Raw genomic sequence first — 26,733 nt, 5'->3', positions numbered from 1 at the left:
ATTGCCATTCTGACTGGTGTCAGACAGTGTCTTATTGTGGTTTTGGTTTGTATTTCTCTAATGATCAGTGATGTTGAGCGTTTTTTTCATATACTTGTTGGCCGTGTATATCCAAAGAGCATCTCTATTGTGAAGGAGGCAAAAACAGGGAGGCACTCTAGACATGGACCTTCATTGATACTGGGAGTAGTTTAGAAAGTCCTGGGCACACGGTTGCCTCCTCTTCAGGTTACCTCTCCAGCTCATTGGGAAACATAGTGGCAGGAGGACTTCCACTGATTCTGAAGTCACTGTGGCCATCTTTCCCAGGAGGCCCCAGCCTGAAGATTTGACCTTTAATAGATGCGTGATTTACAAAGCAAGGGCTTTGTCAAGGTCACCCAGCAGAGGATGCGGCAGAGCCCAGACAGGGGAACTCAGTGCCTTGATTGAAGTTCACTTTCCTCTCGCCACGTGACACAGAAAGTAGCTCAGCGGAGTAGAAGTACCTGAGCACAGTAGAAGTACACGAGGCTGAGGGGCCTTGTGTTTGTCCCAGCAGAGCCACCAACTCCCTGTGAGGCCTCGGGCAGCATCTCCTGGCATCAGTTTCCTTTAGAATTTCAAGTGGTAAACATGCGGCATCTGCATGCCTGGCCTAGAAGCAGTGATTCATTCTTCACTAATTCAGCAGTTGCAGTGACTTTGTAGAACGTAAGTACTGCTGATAACCAAAAGTAGACTGTACTTTAAAATACCAAGCTGGCCTGGGGCCCTGCCAGCTGCCCTCTGTCAGTCTAGAAAGGCATTCAAGGAACAGAGTTTGTCAGGCCCTTGAGTTGTGACCCTGACAGTGCCAGCAGGACCTGAGGACCTCTGTGATCCTTCTGCATGGTGGGCAGGGCCAGCCCTGGCTGAGGGAGAAGCGCCGCCCATACTGCCAGGCAGGAGAGTGGCTCTGCTTGCTGGAGAGTGGAAAGCCTCATTCCTTTCTGAAGAATTTCCACTCAGCTCTTCCAGGGAGGCCTCAGCTGAATCAGAGGGACCCATTTCTGTTCACGTGGTCAGAATGCCATATCCAGAAACACCTCTGAATTTGACTTTCTTTTCTCTTCCTTTACGGGAATGAAGTGTGACCATTTGATCGTTAAATGTCATGGTGTGTGTGTATGTATGTATTTGTGCATATGTATATGTGGATGTATATGTGTGTGTATTCGTGTATGTCTGCATGTGTGTGTACTATGCATGTGTGTGTTTATGTGTATCTGTGCATGAACATGCATTCACATGTTTTACCTGTGTGTGCATATGGTGTGTGTATATATGTGTATTTGCATGTGCAGGCATGTACATGTGTATATTGTATACAAGTGTGTGTATGTGTGTATGTATGTGTGTGTTTATGTGTGTGCTTATGCATGTATATATGTATATTGTGTGTGCACATGTATGAGTGTGCACATGGTTGTGTGCACGTGTGTATGTGTGTGTATGCATGCATGCATGTACACGAGAATGTATGCAACTGTGTGTGTGTTTATGTGTGTGCACATGTGTAGGTGTTTGTGTGCATGCATGTACGTGTGTATTGTGTGCACATGTGTGTGGTTGTAATTGTATGTGTACACACATGTATGTGCATGTGTATATTGTCTGTGTATGTGTGGTTGTGTATGTGGTTGTATCTGTGCCCACATGTGTATGAATGTGCATGTGTCTATTGTTTGCACGTGTGTATGTGTGGTTGTGTGTGTACATGGTTGTATGGGTGCCCACATGTGCATGTATGTGTATATTGTGTGTACGTGTGTATGTGTGGTTGTGTACATGGTTGCATGTGTGCCCACATGTGTATGTGTGTGCAGGTGTCTATTGTGTGCACGTGTGTATGGGTGGTTCTGTATATATATGGTTGGTTCTGTATATATATGGTTGTATATGTGCCCACATGGGTATATGCGTGCATGTGTCTATTGTGTGCACGTGTGTATGTGTGTGTGGTTTTATATATATGTACGTGTATGTGCATGTTGGAGGTGGCATGTTAGGGTGGAAGGGGAAGGTAACCAGCAAACGTGGAGAGTTTAAAGGCAGAAGAGAAACATGGACTTCCTGAGTGAGGCAGCTCCCACAACTGGGACTGAGTTAAAAGCTGGTGTCATGATCCTTTCACATCCCAGCATTTGCACCACCACCCAGATGGCTCTCAGCCATCAAAAGGAGAGAGCCACCTCCCCTGCCCTTCCTGCCCCTCTCCTCCAGCTGATCGTCCCTCTCCTTTCTTCCTGTCTCCCTCTCCTCCCTCCCTCTCCTCCTTCCTTGCCAGTGCTGCTTTCTCTGACTGTCCTTCCCTTCTCCCGCCCTGGCTGCGACTGGATTTCTTTGTAGCTAACTGTTCCTGGCTTTAAAGCCAGCTTCTGTTACATGTCCCCACCCTGTGCTCAGCTCACATCCTATTTCCTTTGTAGAGAACGGGAAACCCAGTAGGGAACCCCAGGCCTCCCTGATCCCCTTCCCTCTCTTGCTTCTAGGACCTGTTGCCGAAAGCCAAATGCACAGGAGAAAGTGGGTGACAAATGGTGATACAAGACAACGAGCACCTCCAGTGTCCTCACGGGGAAGAGCAGGGAGGGTGGCTGTCAGAGAGGGCCCTGCAGGAGCACCTGCAACATGGCACCATGGGCCAAGCACAGGGACTGGGGACCTGTTGAGGACAGCTGTGGGCAGGGGCTTGCCCAGCCAGGCCCTGCTGCTATGGTGGCCTTGGACCTCCCTGAAGGTGTCGCCTGCAGCAGCAGACCACGGTGGGGACAAATGAGAGGACACCTGCTTCAATACCACAGTGTGAGAGAGTCCGGTAGGGCATCGAGTTCTGATGTCCCTTCTTTCAGCAGTAACAGGACAGACTGGCACAAGAGGGCCTCGGGCTCGGATGCCATAATGGGTGATGGAGTCAGCCAACATTGCTCCTTCAGTGTGCATGCCCTTGTTCATTTGCTTATTCACGATAGATGGTCTCTGGGTGCCGACTGGGTGGCAGGCGCTGTTCTAGCTGCTGGGGACCCTTGACTCCCCCTGACTGAGCCACCTGGGCATTGCCAACTGGCCTTGGAGAAAGTGACTTCATGTTGGGGGCCAACAAAAGACCGTACCATTTGGGGTCCAGACCGATTACTTGGAAAGCTCCTGGCTCCCTCCCTCTGACCTTCAGCAGCTTCAAGGTCAGGAGTGGTTTTTGGGCTGCCAGGGCTTTAGATGTGGCCACCTGTCCCCCCTTGCCAGGCAAGGGACTGAGCTGACTGTCCCCAGATCCTCATGTTCAGGCCAGAGTTACTCAACTTCTAATCATTTTATTAGTTAACAATTTGTGAGACTTTATTATGCAAAGAGTTTGATGGCTAAAACAATTAAAAACCCACTGTCCTGCTGAATCAGCCTCTGATTAGGCAGGCGGTGAATGTGATTTTCTAACCCCGGTTCAAAGTCTAACCTGTGGCAAATCAATTCCTTAATACTGCCTCACGTATTTTATCTGGGGAAGAAGGGTAACAATAATTAACAGCTTGCCTAGCTATCTATTTATATATTCAGAATAATTTGAAAAACAATGAGTTATTATATACCCATTTCTTCTTTCTCACAGTTACAGTAACAAGGGACAAAACAGTGTTTAGTTTTTGGAGGAAAGAAGCAAAGCGCTTCTAAATGGCTGATTTCTGCATAGTAATAGCCTAGCTCCCAGAACACGTTTGTCTCTAGCACAGCCATATTATTTTTAAAAAGCCCGTGTACATTTGGGCCTCCCACATATCAATAATTAAACGGCATCATGGAATAAATATTGCAGCAGCCTCCTCTCTCCCTCTTCCTTTCCACATGGGCACTTTGACATTTTGTGCTGCCAGATTGCCTGACAAATTTGTTTACCACTGAGAAATAAATTGCCTTTCTAACCCAAAGCGGTGCCCAAACAGTGTCCACTCTTGTAAGAAGACGTAAAAGATATACTTTGATTAAAAGAAAATGTCAACAAGGGGAAATACTGAGCTTTCTTCTTGACTGCAGCCAGTAGCCCTAAAGCAAAGGTTGATACAATGAGAAATTAAAAGTGGTGCACAGAAAAAGCCCCCAAGCCTCCTATCACTTTATAACACAACGTTTTCTGGTATATTTTTCACAGAAGTAAAAATTTTTGATGCATGTACCTAAATTCCCTGGCTATTCATTTCTTCATTTTTTGTATTTTTCTTTCTTAATTTAAAAATGATTATGACCTAATTTGTATGTAAAAAAGGTCTATATTATATATTTCTATTTAAGGTGTGAAGAATGATTGACAGCCATATACTTACTATTCTGTTTAAGGATATTGCTAGTACTTTATGTTCATATTCTCTTCCTTTATCCCCAGAGATAAACAATATTCTAATTTTTATGCTCATCATTCCCTTGCTTTTTATTATAGTTTTAGTACGTAAGTATACATCCTTAGATAGTTTAGTTTTTGTGTATTTTTTATGCTTATTTTAATAGTATAAGTATAAATCCTTAGATAGTTTAATTTTTGTGTATTTTTGATGCTTATATTAATAGTATACTGCTTTTATTCTGGACTTTTAAAAAAATTTCATGTTTCGGCTGGGTGCAGTGGGTCATGCCTGTAATCCCAGCAGTTTGGGAGGCTGAGGCAGGTGGATCATGAGGTCAAGAGATGGAGACCATCCTGGCCAACATGGTGAAACCCCGTCTCAACTAAAAATACAAAAAAAAATTAGCCAGGTGTGGTGGTGCACACCTGTAGTCTCAGCTACTTGGGAGGCTGAGGCAGGAGAATTGCTTGAACCCAGGAGGCAGAGGTTGCAGTGAGCCAAGATCGCACCACTGCACTCCAGGCTGCGTGACAGAGCAAGACTCCATCTCAAAAAAAACATAAATAAATAAATACATACATAAAAGAAAAAAATTCATGTTTAAGAAATGTATGCTTAATAAAATCTATTAGTGTATGTAATTGTAATTAGTGACTTTTAATTGTTCTGCAATAGTCTATAGACTTACTGGTGTCTTTTTTTTTTTTTTTTTTGGCATTATAAATAATGTGGTCATGAACATTCTTGAGGATGCTCCCTGGTGCTCTAGTGCAAGATTTTTTTGAGGGTGTTCCCTGGGAGCAGAACTGCAGAGTCATGGAGATGTGCATCTACGACTTAACTAGATCATGTCAAATTACTTTCCAAAATGGTTGTAACACTTTATGCTCTCAATTGAGTGTGTAAGAGCTCCCCTTGTGCCACAACCTCACCAACACTTAGTATTTTTTTAACTTAAAAATTTTTTGTCTCTCTCATGTTGTGGTGTTAGCATTTAGTGCCTCACGATTGAAACTGAATATCTTTTGTCCTCAGCTATTCCCCACTTGTGATTTCATTTCGAGGAAAATGTCTTCTCATCTTTTTTTGTCCATTTTTCTATTAGTTATCACTTTCTTAATATGCTGGGTGCTCATCTTTTTCTGGTATATATGTTACATGTCTTCTGGTTTGGGGCTTGGTTTTTAACATCTTTAGATTGTTTAATGAAAGAAAGTTCTCAGTTATAATGCTGAAATCCTCAGTGTTTACTTTATAGCTCATTCTTCATGCATTTTTGTGCCAGAATGCCTTTCTTACCCCAAGCTATGAAGATATTGGCATATAAGAATTCTAAAATTTTGCTTTTTTCAGCTAATTCTTAATTCCACTGGGAATCAATTTTTGTGTATATTGTGAAGTATAGGTCAAATGTTATTCCTCAGATGAATAACAGGTGTTTCATCATCAGTTTTTGAATAGTCCATTCTCTCCTGATGTCTGCAATATTATGTCTGGGCTTGCTTTTATATTAAAGAGTTTTTTCCCCTTCACACCCAGGTGCAGAGGGTGAAGTTAATCATCATGGAACTCAGTTAATGGTGCTGATTATTTTTGGCTCATGCAAGCACCTCAGTTATCTTCTCTCTTCTAACCTTCCTTTATTCCTTCTTCCTTTTACTTCCATTTCCCAACACAATTTTCCTCTGCTTCCAATAGGCAATCTTCCTAAAGTATCTAATGTGTATTCTTTTGCTTTATTTGGTATGTGTTCTTTACATACACACACGTACATACAAATATTTATACATATAAAATCAGTTTGATTGAGCCATAATTTACATATAATAAAAATCCATTCACTTATAGTTCATTATAAAAGAAGGAATGTGTTTTAAAATATCATAAGAATGTCTATTCTTAACTCCTCTATTCAATATAGTACCTAGCCAGTGTAACGAAACAAGAAAAAAAAAAAAAGGAATAGACTTGGGGGAAAAGAAAGAGAGCTCTTCTTTTCACCAATGGCATGATCTAATTCTAAAAAATCATTTTAAAAAAGGCTGCTAGAATGAGGGGAATTTCTAGTAGTAAAATAGGAATAGATTTAACTTTATTAAAAATCATCAACATGTTTTACAAAGCAGTTATATAATGTATAGCAAAGAATGAGGATTCCAGTTTCTCTTCATCCTCAACAATGGAAGTATTGTCAATCTTTGTAATTTTTTTGATTCTAGTGGTGTGTCATATCTTTTTACAGTTTTAATTTGCGTTTCCTTGATGGCTGCTAATGTTGAATAGTTTTTCATAGCCTGTGTTGGCCATTCTTACGGTTGTAAGGTGTTTGTTTACATCTTTTGCCATTTGGGTTTTTACCAGTTGCTTTTCTTTTTTCTTCATACATTATAAATGTTCATATATATTCTGCTAAAAATCTTTAATCAGATATATGTTTTGTAAATATTTTCTCAAAATATATGACTTGCCTATTTTTATTTATTTTAGAGACAGGGTTTTGCTCTGTCACCCAGGCTGGAGTGCAGTGGTGCAATCACAGCTCACTACAGCCTTGGCTTCCTGGGCTCAAGAAATCCTCTCACCTCAGTCTCCTGAGTAACTAGGACTTCAGGCATCCACCACCATGCTTGGTTAATTTTTTCTTTTTTTCTTTTCCCTCTCTCTTTTTTTGTCATCTGGTGCAGAAACTGAATAATTTTTTCTTTTTAAAGTGTTTTTGTAGAGACATGGTCTCACCATATTGCCCAGGCTGGTCTCAAACTCCTGACCTCAAGTGATCCTCCCACCTCGGCATCCTAATGAGCTGGGATTACAGGCATGAGCCACTGCACCTGGCCCTTATTTTTCAACAATGTTTTTCAAGGACAAAATGAAATCTTTTGATTTATCAAATCAAATTATCAAATTTCCCTTTGACGGTTTATGTTTCCGTGCTCTGATATATATATATGAGATATATATCATAATATATGACATATAATATATAAGATGTCATATATTATAATCTGTATTAATCATATATATGTATATATAAGACACCTGATGCCTTATATACATAGAAATATATAATATATATTACCATATATGACATCCTATATATTATATATGTATATATACTAGTATATCTCATACATGTATATGTGTGTATATATATGCTCCATCTTGAATTATTTTTTTAATAGGGTATGAGGTTGAGGTTGAGATTCACTTTTTTCTCATATGAATGTCCAGTTGTTTGAGTTCCATTTGTTGAAAAAACATTTTTTCCCCCATTGAACGACTTCAGTTTCTTTGTTGAAAACTAATTGATCATATATGCATGGGTCTATTTCTATTCTGTTTTATTGATCAATATGTATATTCTGTTTGGGTGGACAGAAAGTTTAATTACCATAGCTTTATAGTAAGTTTTGAAATAATATTAAGCCCTCTAACTTTTTTTCTTCTCAAAGTTATTTTAGCTATAGTAGATCTCCACATTTCCATGTAACTTTCAGAATCAACTTGAAAATTTCTACCAAAAATGCCTGCTAGGATTTTAACCACATTGTCTTTCCATCCATGAAATGATACATCTCTCCACTTATTTATGTTTTTTTAAATTTTTTTCTCAGCAAAATGTTTCAGATTTTAGTATAATTCACTTCCCAATTTTCAATTTTTTATTGCGACTATATAGAAGTACACTGAATTTTTCTATGTTGATCTTGTATATTGTGGCCTTGCTATAAACTCCCTTATTTGTTCTAGTAGCCATTTTAAAAATGGTTTTTTAGAATTAGATCATGCCATTTGTGAAAAGAAGAGCTTTCTTTCTTTTTCTCCAAGTCTATTCCTTTTTTTTTCTTGTTTTCTTACACTGGCTAGGTACAATATTGAATAGAGATGGGAAGAATAGACATGTTATTTCTAAAACACATTCCTTCTTTTATAGTGAGTTATAATGTTAGCTGTAGATTTTTAGTAGATATATTTTATTAAGGTGAAGAAATTTCCTTCTTTTCCTATTTGGCAGAGGTTTGTTGTTTTCTTTCCGTGAACAGGTGCTAAATTTTGTCAAATGCTTATTCTGTATCTATTTGAGATGATCAAATGGCTTTTTTTTTAAACTTGTTAATATGGTCAATTATAGATTTTTTTCAAAAATGTTAAACCAATCTTCAACTCTTGGGACTATCTCACTTATTGATGATATATTATATTTTTTGTAAATTGCTTGGCATGGTTTGCTAAAATTTTGTTGCAGACTCATACAATTATGCTGCATTGGTTTTCTCTTGCTCCTGTAACAAGTTACCATAGTGCATTGAGTGGCTTGAAACAGTACAGTTGTTTTCTCTAATAGTTCTGGAGGTCAGAAGTCCAAATGCCATTTTAGTGGGATAAAGTCAAGGTATTGACCAGGCTGGTTCTTCTGGAGCTCAGAGGGGAAACTATTTCTTTTACTTTTCAAGTCTTGTGGCCCCTTCCTCCATCCTCAAAGCATGTCCCTCTAATCTCTGCTTTTGCCATCACATTACCTTATCTTCTAATTCTGACTCCTCCTGCTTCCCTCTTACAAGAACTGCTGTGGTTTCATCAGTTGTAACTGGATAACCCACCTCGAAATCCTTACTTTAATCACATCTGCAATATAAGGATTAACGTAACATTTACAGGTTCCGCCAATTAGAATGCAGACATACTGAGGGGCAGAGGGACATTTATTCTACCTACCATATATGTTCATGAGCTCTCTACTTGTCTTTTCTTGTAAGGTTTTACATAGTTTTGGTATCATGGTAGTGCTGACCTCATAAAACCAGTTGAGAATTGGTCTCCTATTTTCTCAAAGTGTGTATGTTGAACTGGTATAATTTCTGCTTTTTGGTTTGTTTGTTTGTTTTTTGTTTCATTTTGTTGTTGTTTGAGATGGAGTCTTGCTCTGTCGCCCAGGCTGGAGTGCAGTGGTGCGATCTCAATCTCCTCCTCCCAGGTTCGAGCAATTCTCACTGCTATCTCCACCACCCCGATTCAAGCAGTTCTCCTGCCTCAGCCTCCTGAGTGCCTGGGACTACAGGCCTGCACCACCACGCCTGGCTAATTTTTGTATTTTTTAGTAGAGACAGAGTTTTACCATGTTGGGCTGGGTGGTCTTGAACTCCTGATCTCAAGTGATCTGCCTGCCTTGGCCTCCCGAAGTGCTGGGATTACAGGCATGAACCACCACACCTGGTGGTAAAATTTCTCTCTTAATTGCTTGGCAGAATTCATCCCTGAAGCCACCTACCACTCCTCAGCAAAGTCTTTCCGGAAACAACAATCTACATCTGAGTTAGGTCCCCCTGTTATACTTTCTAAGATATCCTATGGCTTTTCCCTAGAGCACGCAACACAATTTATAATGATATGCATATTTGTATGATGATTTGTTTACTGTCTGTCTCTTTAACAAGGTAGAAGCAGAGGCCATGTCTATCTCTTTCACTAATGAATCCACAGCGTCTGTCTCTCTACCTGGCACATACTAGTTACTCAGTACTTATTTTTTTGAGTGAATGAATGAATGCATTCCTGTCCCATGAGATACACCCATAGTCTTCTAATAAATTCTCCTTTCCCCCTTTTTTGTTTTATTTATTATTATTTTTAGAATATATATATATTTTCTTATTATACTTTAAGTTCTAGGGTACGTGTGCACAATGTGCAGGCTTGTTCCGTATGTATACACGTGCCATGTTGGTGTGCTGCACCCATTAAGTCGTCATTTACATTAGGTATATCTCCTAATCCTCTGTTTTTGATGACACTTGCCTAAGCTGTCTTCTCTATTAGGTTGGTGCAAAGGTGCCATTACTTTTCATGGCAAAAGTCGCAATTACCTTTGCATCAACCTATAGTATCTGGAAGTGTCTTAGAGGTAGTCAGGGGAAGGCTGGTGCCTAGTGGAAGGGTGAGGTTGATAATATGTGCCCAGTTAAATCTAGGTGGTCAGGAGGCTTCAGTGGCCTGAGGAAGATGGGGGAATACCTGGGAAGAAGGGGTAGAGTCAAGTGCCCTCTGCTGCATTCACTCTACTCCATCCTCCCCAGACCACAGTGTCTGCCCTGGGGCTGCCCTGCCTGGCACAGCAAAGGCAAGGCCAAAGGAAGGAGGCATCAGACAGCTTGAGCAGGAAAGAGTAATACCTAGGGCCGAAGCAATTTGCAGCCTGGCTTCCTGTAGACATCCCCATCTCTTCCACCTTGCTTCTACAGGGCCATGTGGTGCCGCCTCTCTCACCCTAACTTGTCATCATCTCCTTTTCCTGAAGGCAGATAGACACATGCACACATACACCCATGCACATTTCCAGCTGTGCAAGCACACCTTCAAATGCAATAGATTCAGTGGTGAGAAAGGAAGCCTCTTCCATTCACGTCACCTCAACTTACCTCAACTTATTAAAATATAAAGAAATGAGGATCAGCTCAGACAGAACTATTCTTTCCAATTTAATTTTTTCTCTGCAGGAATTCTCAAACTCCCGACCTCAAGTGATCCACCTGCCTTGGTCTCCCAAAATGCTGGAATTACAGGTGTCAGCCACCACGCCCAGCTCAGTAGGAATTCATATACAGCCTCAATTTCCTCAGCTTGGCTTGCTTAGGATGGTTTCAGTGTACATAGAGTGTCCAAGTGGTCCTTGCCATCACACCCGCCTGATTCATTGCTGTTGCTCTGGGATCAGCCACCAATTACCAAATCTTGAAAATTTGCAGGGAATTGAAAAAGCTCCAGAAAAGAAGCTCAGGGAAAATAAATGTGTCCTCAGATGCCCTTTGCTAACTCAGTCTGAGAAGTGTAGATTATGTTGTTTGAAATACTTTCCAGTCTTCTGGGAAGTGTCCCCTAGTGGAGTCTATGAAGGGAATAAAGTCTTTGTGTTGTCACACATTGCTCTGCTATTTATGAGATGACATAGATTTGAAATGAAAGACTTATTAAGTCCCGTGGTCCACTTTGCCAGGAAAGACTTCTTTCATTGTAGTACTTCGTTTAGCCTGTAGTATTTGTGCATTTTACCACCTATAAGAAGTCAGATGGAGCAGACTTGCCCCGGGTCAGACCCTAGTCTAGCTCATCCTTCGATCTGCAGGAAGCAGCTCATTCAGTAAAGGCAGCACCAGCAGATGCTTAACAGATGTTTGCTGAATGGAATTAAATTGATAGTTCATCTAAAGCCAAGTCTTTGGCATACTGAAGAATTTCTAGTTTGTTTATTGAATTAACACTTATTTTCTGTAATATATGAAGCACTGGGTGTTGCTTTTTCGATAACTTTTTAATGTATGCATAAAACAGATTCATCCATCTTATATAAATAAGATAAAGTACATGGTACAAGTGTATGCTTAATAAAGCACTTTATGCTGATCAGCTAAAAAATAGAATCAATTCTTTTTTAAAAATGAGAGTGAACTCTATGTAAAGAATGTGACCCACACTCTGTTTCGTCTCCTTGTTTTTTTCTAAAAGCAAGTCTTAATCGACCCCACAGGCAAACAAACAAAAAAGATGAATGAGAAACTGTAAAAAATACTGAACTTATAAAGTGCTCTTTATAATATAATATGACAAAGCTTGCAGAAGAATTTCAAAGGATATTAACAGGCTTCTCACAAAACAGATGGAAATAAACAAGAGATTTCAGTTTTGTACTCTGCACCCTTCTGTATCATCGCTTAAATTTTTATCAGCAGAAAAAATATTTCTTTTAAAAATAAATACATAAGAGCAGGCCATGTACAACATTTCTAGAAACAAATGTTATGGGCAATGCCTACATTTAGATTCGGTGGTCTCATTCTCAAGACTCATCGTAAAAGAGATTGTTGTAAGGTGACTTCAGAGTGCAAGAGTTGTTGCTTTACACATTTATTCATCTCTGGCAACTGTGAGGGAAGAAGTAGAGATCTCTCTTTAGGCAACACTGAGTAAAGCATGTGGTCAAATAAAAAATTGCAAAAGCATCTGGGTGTGGTGGCTCATGTCTGTAATCTCAGCACTTTAGGAGGCTGAGGCGGGTGGATCACTTGAGGCCAGGTGTTCAAGACCAGCCTGGCCAACATGGTGAAACTCCGTCTCTACTAAAAAAAAAAAAAAAAAAATTAGCCAGGCATAGTGGTGCATGCCTGTAATCCCAGCTACTTGGGAGGCTGAGGCAGGAGAATCACTTGAACCCAGGAGGCGGAGGTTGCAGTGAGCTGAGATAGTGCCACTGTGCTCCAGCCTGGGCGACAGAATAAGACTCTGTCTCAAAATAATAAAAAATAAAAAATTGCAAAAGCAGAGACTTGCCCACATATTAAACATCCCAAAAGTGATTCAATGTTTATTTTAAAACTTTCTTGGTGTTATTATGATTACTTTTTTTTTTTTTTTTGAGATGGAGTCTCACCCTGTCACCCAGGCTGGAGTGCAGTGTCACGATCTTGGCTCATTGCCAAGCACGAGGCTGGTCTGAAACTCCTGACCTTAGGTGATCTGCCCACCTTGGCCTCCCAAAGTGCTGGGATTACAGGCCATATCATTATTACTTTTAATGGCAAAAACTGCAATTACTTTTGTACCAACCTAATGCAACACAGCACCATCAGGTTTAAATAGAATTCCTTTCTTTGCATTAATGGCTTTCCTTAGAGTCTCTATTAAAAAAAACAAATAGCACAATGGCCTCAAGAACTGTAGCCTCACCACTCTTCTGAATTGCTTACCTCTTTGCTAATTAGAACTCAGCTGGTTCCGTCTACAGCTTTATTTCTTTTCACCGTACGGTGATTCCTTTTGAAATGTTTGCTGATATCTGGTCCTGTCTCTTGATTTTAGTTAGCAGTGCTTGGGAAATCCAAATCCTTCCATTACAATCTCAGGCCATACTACCTTTTAAATCGGTGTTCACATTTATTATTCTGCCATCATCTTGTTTTTATTTGCCAAAATAAATGTTGAAGGGCGGCCAGGTATGCTGCCTCATGCCTGTAATCCCAGTAGTCTGGGAGGCCAAGGTGGGAAGGTCACTTGAGGTCAGGAGTTCAAGACCAGCCTAAGCAACGTGGCGAAACCCTGTTTCTACTAAAAATACAAACATTAGCCAGGTGGTGGTGGCAGACGCCCGTAATCCCAGCCACTGAGGCAGGAGAATCACTTGAACCAGGGAGGCAGAGGTTGCAGTGAGTTGAGATCACACCACTGCACTGCAGCCTGGGCAACACAGTGAGACTCCATCTCAAGAAAGAAAGAGAAAGAAAGAAAGAAGGAAGGAAAGAAAAGAAAGAAAGAAAGAGAAAGAAGAAATGTTAGAGGGGAAAAAATGCCTTAGGGCATCACCACGCAGGGCCGGCTTCCTGGGCCAAACTCCCCAGCCTTCTTCGAACGTTCTGCTGTTGCCATCCTAACATTCTTAATACTTATTGAAAAAGGGGCCCACATTTTCATTTTGTACTGGGTTCCTCAAGTTATGAAGCTATTCCTGTCACACCCCTGACCCCCATCCATTTCTGAGACAAGCAGAAAGCTGGAATTGGATGGAATGCTAGAAAAGCCAGCATCGATGTGGCGGAGAGCACAGCATAGATTTTTGCTGTGTTTGTTCATATTTGCTGAACATAGCATCTATGGCCGTACATGAGGGATGTATGGGTCCCTCAAACTACCGGCTGTTATTCCTTACAATATACCTGAAGTCTAGTACATGTTCAGGCAGCTTGAAAGCAAGAGAGAGAGAGATGCGTACAAAAGCGGGACAGGAAGCAGCCCAGAATGGTTCATGTGGCTGCACTTCTTTCAAACACTGGGACCCTACCAAGCACAGTACAGTCAAATATTTCTCCTTACTTTGTGTTACATTCTGATATATAGAAGTAAATTCTATCCATATGTTTCTGAATTATTTATACCTAACTCCTCAAAATATTATTCTTCAAGACCTTTGGAGGTCTAAAAAACTCTCGAAATGCATTTATATTTTCTTGACCCCTTTTTGTCGAACTCAAAAATAGAAAATGGAGGATTACACCAAATATGTGGAAAAAGTTGAAGAATATGGTTTGGAATTCAAAATGTGGTCAAGTATTGTTGCTGAACATGCCTTAACAACACTTGACCACATCCTGAGTCCCAAACCGTAGGTCGATTAGCTAAAACACCAAATCAATAGACGTCTGCTCTCCTACCTCCCCCATCCTCCCCCGCCTGCAGCCCAGCTCTATCACTTCCAGCACAAACATGGCAGCTCCCTCTAGCTCTGGTTGACTTGCGGTGTGTGCAAATCGAGATAAAGCATTCCTTCAAGACAGCCTTCTCTCATAAAAACCTCAATGATGGATCTGAACAGAGAGAATAATATATGGTCTCTGATCATCGGATGACAGGCAGCATGCATCCTATTTCTGCCTCTGGTGACATTGGGTGGGTTTTTATCCCTTTAGGACATTGGTCCTCAGACCCAGGATTAAAAGACCCTTCTGCCCCAACCACTGCTGTTTGGCCTTTGGTTTCTTTGTTAGTTTCTATTGTGTAAACATTTGAACCACAAGGGGCTTTAATTGAGTGAAAGGCAGAGTTCCAGCTCTGTTCTGTATTTACTGGAGGTACCATGGGCAGAATGATGTTGCCCGGCCATTGCAATACAGAGATGATAGTATTTTCCTTTGAAACCGTGGTGTGGGCGGAACCCATCAAAGGATAAGTTGACAGATACGTCTCACATATGTTTATATCCCCTCCTGCTTCTTAGCACAATTCCTTACCACAGAAAACTCTGCATATATATTTCTGATATGAACAAAAAGCTTTCAATACCATAAGCAGAAGCAAAGATGAAATTTTTAGTGATGGTTTCTAAGGGAGCACCAGAAAATTTTTCAAAATTCTTTTCTTTTTTCTTTTTTTTTAAAATTTCTTTTTTTTCTTTTTTTTTTTTTTTTGAGACAGAATCTCGCTGTTGCCTAGGCTGGAGTGCAGTGGCACAATCTCTGCTCACTGCAACCTCTACTTCCTGGGTTCAAGCAATTCTCCTGCCTCAGCCTCCCAAGTAGTTGGGATCACAGGCATGCGCCACCACGCCTGGCTAATTTTTTTGTATTTTTAGTAGAAATAGGGTTTCGCCATGTTGACCAGGCTCGTCTCGAACTCCTGACCTCAGGTAATCTCCCCGCCTCAGTCTCCCGAAGTGCTGGGATTATAGGTGTAAGCCTCCGCACCTGGCCTGAAAACTCTTTCCTAACCCTCAATGCTGTCACAAAATTTTCTGCTAAAGAAAAATAGTCAATTAATCGAAGACCACCTAGTCATATTTTAGAATTTTCTCCAGAAAGGAAGCTGCAGGAGGACAGGCTGCTTCTCTGTTTTGATCGTTGATGTATCCCAAGGGTCCAGAACAGTACCTGGCATATATGGGTGCTCAATAGACATTTGTCGAATGACTGTCAGATGGTAGACATTTCTAGAAGCCATGGCTTTTCACTAAGGATGAAAGCTATCATTTGCCACCTATTTTAATCCCCTTTTGCCCTCATCCCACCCTGCTCCCCGCCAAAAAAAAAAAAAAAAACCCTTCAAAAAAGAAATCTCCCTCTGTAGCAGACCACCAAACCTAGATCAACTGTGATCTCCAGACCTAGAGTATAATAGCTTTGAAAAATATTGCAATTAACAATGAAACACAACTTCTTAAATTCATAGTCAGTTACAGACAATCGCAGTAAAGAGAGGATTGAAGCTTTTGAAATAGATTTCATTTTCAACAGGGTCCAAATTATTTTTTTCTGGTACATTTTCATTTTTGTCTGAATTGGTCTGCTTTATACTTCATACAAAGATAGTCACTGTGGTGTCTGAGGCAACACACACACATTAGCATACCATTTATGTGGTTGTGGGGGTAGGTTTCTTTTGCATCCTTGACTTTAACCTCATTACGAGGCTTTTCATTTGTCTTCCCAACTAGAAAGTTTTAAATTCCTTCCATCACGATGAAGGGATACTGCCTTCAATCTGGACTTTAAAAAATCCATTACATCCCAGTGAACGGACTGCCTTCCACCTAGATTAAAAAAAAAAAAAAAGTGAATGCACAGTGTACTGAATGGTGAGAAGAGCTGTGGAAAAGAACAGATAAGAGAAGAGAAACAGACAGTGATGAGCTCAGAGTGGAGGCTGCTGTTTCAAACTGGGTGGTCAGGTAACCTCACTGAGAAGCTGATATTTTCACACAGCCATGAAAATGGTGGGCAAGTGGCTCATGTGATTATCTGGGAGAAGAACACTGTAGAGGGTAGACGGAGAAACAAGTGCACAAATCTTATTTTTAAAATGCACTTTTGCTGAACCACAGTTTTTAAGAACCTCATCTTATGAAGCAGCACTTGCCTTTATTTGTCTAAGAATGGTAGCATTTTCTAACTAGTGCCTAGTACAAGGTGTGCTCAAATTGTTAACTTCTATTCATGCTTTTAGCCTCAGTATTATGGGATTTGATACAAAAGTATGTTGTTTTAGTCCATTTTGTGTTGCTATAGGGAAATACTTGCAGCTGGGTAATTTATAGAGAAAAGGGGTTTATCTGGCTCCTGGTTCTGCAGGCTGTACAGGAAGCATGGTCTCAGCATCTGCTTCTAGTGAGATCCTCAGGCTGTTACCACTTGTGGTGGAAGGTGAAGGGGAGCCAACGTGTGCAGAGATCACACAGTGAGAGAGAAAGCGAGAGAGAGAGAGGGAGGCACCAGGCTCTTTATAATAACCAGTTCTTGTGGAAATGGCTCTCCCCTATAGGGAAGGCATTAATCTATTTATAAGGAATCCACCCCCATGACCCAAGCACTTCCCATTAGGCCCCTACCTCCAAGACCAGGCATCAAATTTCTGCACAAATTTTGATGGGACAAACATCTAAACAATAGCATATGGATTTACTCTGATTTTATCTTTCTGAGGTCACGAACTTTCTTAACCTCATCTCCAGACTGAGGCCCATTTTCTTCTTGCTGTCTGCCATGTTTTTTTTGTGAAAGGCCTACTCTGCTATCTTCCCATTGACGTTAGTTGTCATTACCCACTTTCAGTTTCAGGATTTTGTGTTAGACTAGGAGGATAATATCTTATGCTGCATTTGCAATCCTTGTTCATGATGAAGCAAATAGCATCATGTTCGCTATCTAGGATCCTATGTATATTTGAGTTGAGTGCTTTAGGGAAGAATTAAATGATTCTCATATGCTTATTTAGGAGCCACTGTCTTCATCAGGAATTGTTTCATTGCAATGAATGGAAGCCAATTTATTAATGTCTAGATCCCTGGTGTTCCACCACAGGCAGTATTCTCCTACCCTGGGGGCATTTGGAAATGGGTGCAGAATGTATTTGGTTGTCACAGTGACTGAGAAGTGCTCTGTCATTTAGTGCCCAGGGGCTAGTGATGCTAACGTACTTCAAGCTAATGGATGGTCCTGCACAATGAAGAATTGTCCCACTAAAAATGCTTTTAGAATTCTGTTGAGAAACACTCATGTCTGAAAGAGATTGGGGTTTGCCATAACCCAAATAACACTGGGTCGCCTTCTGTCCAGTCTCAGCCAGGCTCTCATTAAGAAAGAAATGCAAGACGATTTCCTAAGAACACTTTGGAAAATAAAATCTTTACCAAAACAACCTGAAGAGTTCCAAAAAAGAATTCCACTTAAACAAATGGTAAAAACTTTTAAAACTCTTTTCTAATGTCTCATTCATTATCCTAACTGCCTTTAGTCTTATTTAATTCTCTCAAAAGATCTCAAACTTCTCCCCAGTCTGTCCGGGGTATATTTCTCCAGCGCAGGCTCCCACCTTGAGTAGTTTTCTTTTCTAATACACATCAAGTCTAATCATTCTGCCTTCTTTAATTCTGTACTGGCTGTATGTACCAATTATATGAGTGTGTGTAAATGTGAATGTGGATGAGTTTGAGAGACAGGATGAGGCTATAAATACTCATATTTATCACTTTTACAATGGCACAGCAAAGTGGAGATTGATTAAGACTACAGGTAATCTTTTAAAACCCAGTAGCATTCACTATGCAATGCAGATATGCATTGATATATCACACTATACTCCATAAATATGTATAATATGTGTCAATTTTAAATGTACTAAAATACACACAAAGCCAATGGCCAGGAGTACAGCAGTGTATCACAGTGACCAGGATGCCATAAGGCATGCATTATCTCTAACCTGTTCTTTTTGGGTTAAATCTTTCCTCTGTGATCTGTGATATTCCCCACTCAGTTACCAGCTTTCTCAGCCAGCTTCCTGGTTCCTGATCACCATGACTTTACCTTGTATTTGGTTTGTACATGCCAAGTGGTGCCTAACTTTATATGGCCCTGCTTTCAATTCAACACCATCTGATGAATTCACAGTTTGTTTCTCACTTTCAAATTCCTGCGTGGGAGGATCTCATGGGCCGGTCTAGGTTGGGTGCCACCTTCCCCAATCCTAGCAGCTGTCATAGGTGGGCTTCCACCCTCTGAGCTGTGGGTGAGGCAGATTCTTGAACAAGGGATAGTGATGACGAAGAAATAATAGATATCTTCAGCTTGGCAGCACACGTCCACTTAGTTTATGGTGACACTAAATCAATATTCAGAAATTCCAGCTTAAGGCTAAGACAATATCTTGAGCTCATTATTCCTTTAAAACAACCAAACTAATCCTTCCAGCAGATTAGTACAGAAGTGCAGAGAAGCTTAATGTGATATGCCTCATTCATTTCTGGCCTTTTATGTTCATAGAACAAGTACAAAGCTGAGTTTTAACCTTTATTTTTGACTTTTCCTGGTTTTCACCCAGTTTGGTCAAAATATTAATACTTACAACATCAAGGGTGGTCTGATTATAAACTCTAGGAAAATTCTAAAGACAGTCCAGACTTCTAAAATGGAGATGAGCTGCTTACTTAGTAGTAGTGTATTAACTCTGGGGCACTGAAGATAATAATTTTAATAGCTACAAAGTCATTAATTAATATTTATGGAGAGACAATGAAGTATACTCAATTTGGTGCCCTGTAACAAAGAATCAAGTTCCTTGCCTCTAACTAGTGTTTGTTAAACCTTTATTACATGAGACAACAATCATTTGCATTATTGACTTGGGAAATAAAACCTAAATTATTTTTATGTAGACAGTGAAAGAAAATAAATTATGGTTATTCTTCTTATAAACTGATGCATAGAAGATGTATATAATTTCATGTGATGATTTAATACATTCATAAAATTTGTAAGGATCAAATCAGTGTACCTGGGATACCTGTCACCTTAAATATTTGTCTTTTCTTTATGCTAGAACTATTTGAATTCTTATCTTCCAGCTATTTTGAAATATATAATAGCATATTGTAAACTATAGTCACTCTACTGATCTATCTAACACTAGGTCTTATTTCTTCTAGCCAATGATATATTTGTACCGATTAACCAACTTCTCTTCATCATCTCCTTTCCCCACCCTTTCCTGGCCTCTGGTAACCACCAATCTACTCTGTATATTGATGAAATCCACTTTTTTAGCTCCCATTGATGAGTGAGAACATGTGATATTTGTCTGTCTGTGTTTGGCTTATTTCACTTAATGACCTCCAGTTTCATCCATACTGCTGCAAATGGCAGGATTTCATTTTTTTTATGGCTGAACAGTATTCGACATTTTATTCATCTGTTCATCCATTGATGGGCACTTGGATTGATTCCATATTTTGGCTGTTTTAAATAGTGGTACAATATCTAGTTATTCAATCAAATTGAAGACCTCAGAAGTACTGCTAATATAACTAATACTCAACTTTTATTGAAACAGAGAAACATAGCACTGACTGTGACCTTAGATCTAATTGCAGCCTCTTGTGTTTTGGGGAGATTGAAGCCTGGATAAAGGGGATATAGGGCCATTTCAAAGTCACATTGTAAGGGGGTCTCCATTCATAATAGCACATTCACCAGTGACTGTGGTCTGAAGTTGTTAGGTGCTCTCTAAGTAGAGTAGAAAGTTGTTTGGCGAGAGAGCCCCAATCATTGCAAGCTGTAGAGGTTGTTTCCATGTTATTTTGGGTGCTTCCTTAATTAGAAGTCTTAGGATTCTAAGAATGCTGAATAGTGATCAACTTTACATTATTTTTGTAAAATCATATTCTAGTGTGTCCAAATGTGTTTGACAATTTTTGTATTTTTTTTTTTTAGGTTTTTGTTTTATGGTTTCAAGTTTTGTGGGTTTTGTTTTTCAGAAAAGCAAAATGAATTCAGACAATTATCTGGGACTATAAACCGTTTAAGAAAGAGCTAATGGAAAATAGGGCCAATAGGTATATGCTAATCAAATAGCAGACAAATAGGACCAGGAATAAAGGATCCTTAAAAGCAAAAGTAGAGAAAGGGCCTTCTCAGTGGAGAACAAAACAGATTTTCACATCGATTAGAAGCATCATACCATAGTTATCTACTTTCTAAAAAATTGAGGATGTCATAGAAACAATAAAGTAGTTAAAATGCACTAATCATAAATGTTCATCTGGATGAGTACGTGAGTGACTGAGTGAGTGTGTGTGTGTGTGTGTATTTTCATGCAACCACTACCCACATCAATACCTGCAGTATGCCATGGAGTTGTCCCTACTCTACCCAATACCTGCAGGTATTGTTTGGTAGCATCATTAGATAATTATATTTCTGATCTAAAAGGAATTGAAGTTTTAAACTAGGAAAGTCTAATAAGTTATTTATCATTCTTCAATTTAACAAGTATTTAATGATTGCTCTATAATAAGCAATCAGTGTACAGGCAGTGTACAGGCACTGGCTACTCAGTAGTGAATACAACAGAAATAATTTCTCATTATTATCAATAATGCTGCAACCATCCTTATTAACATTTTGAAAGTCTTAATTTCCTTCAATTTTGTCCTAATTGTGTATCTTCGTAAAATATCTTGTAAATATCCATATATATTATCTTTCTATAGCTTTAATATTGGGTTTGAAATAATTTTTTTGAAGCATGAGGGGCTTGACTTTGAATGTAGACAGAATTAATGAGAACAAGGGAAGGCAACTGTTCCTCTCTTAACCTCCTGGGATCTCTGGCTGTCAGGACCAAGCAGCCTTAGCTACAGCGCAATTATTAACCAGGAGCAGCACATCCGTGGTGAAGGCAAAGTGTCCAGACTGAAAAGAATGGATGTTCTTGTTGTGAGTTATATTCTTAGTCACTGTGGTGCAAGAGGAGAATAGTCAAAGAAGGTTGTAAGAAGATGAAGATGGAATGTCATAGGGGAATGCTGCATGGATGACAGCTTCTGTAGGTGGAAATAAATCTCCGCACCTCATTTCATTTTTGAAATACACAGGTTTTCTCCTAAGGGAGAAGTAGGAGGTGAATCTTGGCTGTTGTGTCAGAAGCTTCTCTGTAGTCCCCACATCTCAATGACAATGGGATGCTTGCTGAGTGTCTTTCCCGCCCCACCCCCCCCCACCCCCGTGCCGAAAGGAAGAAATTCCTAAGATAACTGTAAATTCCAAATACTTTTCTGGGCCAGTGCTCTTGGAGATTTCAGTCCTATCATAGGTAGTCAACGTACGACTTTCTTAAATGAGAACCAAATTCAGATGCAGTTGTTCTTAGATGCAGTCACTCATAGAAAGGAGAAAAGTACTTTTCAGTATTTTACCATCTTACAGAGATGTCTACTCTCATTCATTCTAATAAACAATGGGCACAATGGAAAGAAAGCCAATCTATCTCCATAAGGAATGGGTTCTGGAAAGTGAGACTTGGTCTACGAGGATTTATGGGGGCACCAAAAGCAATCACCAGACTGGTCATTTAGCATTTACCAAAAAGATTTAGGAAGAAAATAGGGAGAGCTTGCAGACCAGTGTCCCAAGTAGCTGTTGAGAGTTCACTATTCTTTTTCTTCTGAGAGGGAATCAGTGGTAAGCTTCCCAGATCAACACTTATTTCAGACAATTAAATAGAGGGACTCATGATTGACATGTTTTCATGTTATTCTTTCCTGGCTTCACATAGACAATCTACTGGAATTGGGCTAATTTACAAATGAAGGGGTTTCTTTTCTCTTTGGTTTACGGACATAATTGTCTCCATTAGCTTTAAAGGAGGTTCAGGGGCTGGATCTGAAATAGGATTGATGGCTTACCGTGGAGGGCTAGCTCTGCGCTCTTAAAACCATAGAAAGGAAATGCAGCGTACATTTCGATGTCCTACCTCTGCTCTGTGAAGAAAATAGGAGCTGTTTGAAAACATGTACATTTTTCTCTATCAGTGCCTTACAAAGAAGTAAAAGGAAGCCCCAGTGTACACAAGAACAGTTTTATGTGGCCATTGAAAAGATTAAGGATCATCTTAAAAACATCACAAACATTTCGTGTTGAGTAATGAGATATAAGCAGCCATAAACGCAGGTAGCCCAACTTCTGCATCTTGTCACCAATACAAGTGTGTCTCCAAAAGGTCAGGTGGGCCAATGAAAAGTTCCAAATAATTCAGAGAGCGGCAACCTAATCTCTTGGGAAATGAATATGAGCTATTATCTGGGAAGTATTTCACAGTGAGGGTCTCTGTTTTGTTCTAAGACTGTGTATCAAGAGTGCTATAGGCATTTGGACAAGATAATGAAGTTCACATTAAGTTAGGAAACCAGCTTAATTAATGAATTAATCATCACATGGCGTTATGTACTCTGTGAAAATGACAATGGGCTGTGGGTGAATGGAACTCTACTTAGGATTTAATTCATTTCTATGAATGTTAATTGTCTTGTCCATGGTCTGGCACATATTTGGCACTCCACAGCATTTGTTGAATGAAAGCATGAATGACTGCTTATAATATGCAATGCATTATTCTAATCAAGAGAGTCAAATATGGCTGTCGGTCTCAATAAACTGTTTTAGGAAAGAGGTCTGGATCCAGACCCCAAGAGAGGGTTCTTGGATCTCACGCAAGAAATAATTCAGGGAGAGTCCAGAGAGTACAGTGAAAACAAGCTAATTAGGAAAGTAAAGGAATAAAAGAACGGCTACTCCATAGGCAGAGCAGCGCCAAGGCTGCCGGTTGCCCATTTTTATGGTTATTTCTTGTTATATGCTAAACAAGGGGTGGATTATTCATGCCTCTCCTTTCTAGACCATATAGGGTGACTTCTTGATGTTGCCATGGCATCTGTAAACTGTCATGGCGCTGGTGGGAGTATAGCAGTGAGGATGACCAGAGGACACTCGTCTGGACATCTTGGTTTTGGTAGGTTTGGGTAGGTTTACTGATACCTGTTTTATCAGCAAGGTCTTTATGACCTGTATCTTGTGCTCACCTCCTGTCTCATCCTGTAACTTAGAATGCCTTAATCATCTGGGAATGCAGCCCAGCAGGACTCAGCCTCATTTTACCCAGCCCTGATTCAAGATGGAGTTGCTTTGGTTCAAATGCCTCTGATAAAACCACAATATAACAGATGCGTATACAAACCTAGAGAATCCTTTTCCCAGGCTTAATAGTTTAAATACAAATATAAAGCAGATTATCCTAAGAGAAGTTTGTTTTTTGTTTTTTTTTTTTCTTTTTTTTTTTTTTTTCCAGAAGTATACACCAGGTATAATTGGAGAACTAGAAAAGGGAGTGATAAATTCTGTCTGAAGAGTTCTAGGAAGGCTTCAGGGAGGAAGCAATAGTTGACCTAGATAGCTGATAGAAACAAAAAGGAAAGACTAAGCAGAGGACCACAAGTGTGGAGATATACACTCTTTAATTGTATAGCATAGCTAAAGCTAATTGGATGTGTTTGGGAAGACCATGTAGGTGGAGGAAGGTAGAGGTGGACACGTTCTAATCAAATTGTAAAGGATCTTGAATATCATATGAAGGACTTGGGTTTTTTTTTAAATTATGGAATAATTTTTTAAAAGAGGCTGATGCCATGATTCAATCTGAGTTTTAGAAGGGATTCTCACATCAAGGTAGATAATATATTGAGAGGGAGAAAAATGGTGGTAGACGAAGATACGCATGTAGAGTCATTTTAATAATCAAGTGATAATGATGGCGATCTTTGCAAGGGCAGGAGCAGTGGCAATAGGGACAGGGAAATAATGTACCTACCATCCCCCACAGCCCCCATCCACCCATCCACCCATCCATCCCTTCACTCAATCAACAGGTCTCTGAACCTCTGCAGCCAACACCAGTACTTTCTCAGCAGCCATTTTATCTCCTTTATTTTTCCAACAAACCTTGATTTCTTTGTTATTGGGCAGCCACGCACTTTTGGAGAAGCTAGACTCGCCCTCAGTCCCAGGCAGCTGATCTCAATTAACCTAAACCATTAATTCATCCATGCAATATTTACTGGCTATGTTTTCAGTTCTAGGCATTGTTTTTGGAACCAGGGATGCAGCAGTGAGATGAATAGCCATGATTCCACTGATTAAGATGCTCACACCCTCTCTTTGGAGACACTGCCTTTGACTGGATTAGTTATAGTCAGATTTGTAATGCTCACTCATATCTTTTTTTTTTTTTTTTTTTAGACGGAGTCTCACTCTGTCGCCCAGGCTGGAGTGCAGTGCCGCGATCTCGGCTCACTGCAAGCTCCGCCTCCTGGGTTCACGCCGTTCTCCTGCCTCAGCCTCCCGAGTAGCTGGGACTACAGGCGCCCGCCACCACACCCGGCTAGTTTTTTTGTATTTTTAGTAGAGATGGGGTTTCATCATGTTAGCCAGGGTGGTCTCGATCTCCTGACCTCATGATCCGCCCACCTCGGCCTCCCAAAGTGCTGGGATTACAGGCGTGAGCCACCGCGCCTGGCCGCTCACTCATATCTTAAGCTATTTCCTGGGCATACATTTCCCCTTGCAGTTAGGCATGACCAGAGTGACTATTTCTGGCCAATGGGCTGTGCATGGAAGTGACAGCATAAATTCTAGGCTAGCGTTCTCCCCCACTGCTGTTCTGAATGAATGGGCCCCACATTCCCAATGGTCCAGGCTACAGCTTACCAGGTCGAATGTCCGTGTCTGCGTGGAGGACGGTGTCCCAGAGAATCACCATTAATTGAGCAGGCTTCGCTTGAAATAGAAACAAGCCTTTGTTTACACAATAATTAAGATTTGGAGTGTTGATTCTTACTGTAGCAAAACCTAAACTGACTAATATAGTGATCAACACTAATATTCAGGTATTAGCTAAGTGCTGTAGGAGGCTTGGGAAAGTAGCAACTCACAGATAAAAGGAGTCAAAAAGAAAGAAGACTTTGAAGGTGATGCTCGAGCTGGGTCATAAGAATTGAGTTAGCTACGCAGATATGCAAGTAAGAGGCTTCATTGTAGTGGAAACATGCTGGGCAAAAGCTGGGGGTGGAGGGGCTTCAATGGCCTGATGTGCTGGGGGGAATCATGCCTGGATTCCTTTGGCTGCAAGTAGAATGTGTGGCTGAGAGAATGGCTTTTGTCGGGCCAAGAGTTCAGCTCATTACAACAGAAAGCCTTCTGAGCATGCTGACTGTGGATGCTGAAAGACAGCAAGAATTCCAAGTAAAAGAAGAAAATCAAATGTCAGAGCTTCTACTTAATCATGATAATTAGGGGTAGAATTAAGGGTTTCCTTTCCAATTCAGGCTTTCAGTCCTTGCTGTCACTAAATACCATTAAATGAAGTGATATAACCTATTAGGGTCTTTCAATCTATTCCCTCTGGGCCCACAGAGGTCTCTTTTGAGAGATGAAAACTTTGGAACCAGTAGTGTAAATAGAAATTATCCAGGCAGAATTAACAGGAGTGGGAGGAGGCCATTTGAGTTGTGTATATGTATGGTCTAAAAAAGGAAACCTAAAAATACCCTCAGAGCAGTGACATATTTTGTGGTTGATTTAGTTCTATAGAGAGGGACAATTACACCACTTACCAGGCATAATTATTTTTAAAATGTCTTCTCTATGGCTCACGAACTTTATAATAAAGAAGTATAAGCTGTCTGTTATTCAAAGAAATGAAAATACCACATTTCATCAATTCTGAGACACACTTTTTTTTTTTTTTTTTAACATTTCAACATCTCCATAATCAGGATATGTCTCAACTCTTGGTGTACCATAGTTTAACCGGCAGCGTTTGTTGCATCATAGAATCACAGGCATTGTTGATTTAATGAAATGCGGTCAATACCAATCAGTTGAAGGAGTTCAAAATGGCTGCCTCTGAGAAGCTACATAGACGGTGTGGTGAGGGTGGTAAGGGACTGCTATTGTAGTAACAACCTTGTGAAATTATTTGACTCTTTATGTATACATGTACTTTATTTTTAAAAAAACTT

At 40.1% G+C, this 26,733-nt stretch overlaps 1 long non-coding RNA gene and 1 other non-coding gene across 2 annotated transcripts; both read right to left on the bottom strand.

Moving 5' to 3' along the window:
* Positions 1 to 14,432: 14,432 nt before the first annotated feature.
* Positions 14,433 to 14,500, bottom strand: MIR1265 (microRNA mir-1265). Its single transcript, NR_035619.1, has one exon. It is a non-coding gene; the product is annotated as a microRNA mir-1265 (primary transcript).
* A 1,589-nt stretch (positions 14,501 to 16,089) lies between these two features.
* Positions 16,090 to 26,487, bottom strand: LOC107966903 (uncharacterized). The gene is made up of 4 exons (XR_001706962.3): positions 26,326 to 26,487; positions 25,421 to 25,489; positions 22,567 to 22,641; positions 16,090 to 16,419 (listed from the first exon to the last, which is right to left on the bottom strand). It is a non-coding gene; the product is annotated as an uncharacterized LOC107966903 (long non-coding RNA).
* Between the last annotated feature and the right edge of the window lie 246 nt (positions 26,488 to 26,733).

Source organism: Pan troglodytes, chromosome 8, assembly GCF_028858775.2.
Source record: "Pan troglodytes isolate AG18354 chromosome 8, NHGRI_mPanTro3-v2.0_pri, whole genome shotgun sequence".
Classification (NCBI taxonomy): domain Eukaryota; kingdom Metazoa; phylum Chordata; class Mammalia; order Primates; family Hominidae; genus Pan; species Pan troglodytes.
The sequence above is the reverse complement of the archived record's forward strand: the minus strand, read 5'-3'. Positions and strand labels throughout refer to the sequence as shown.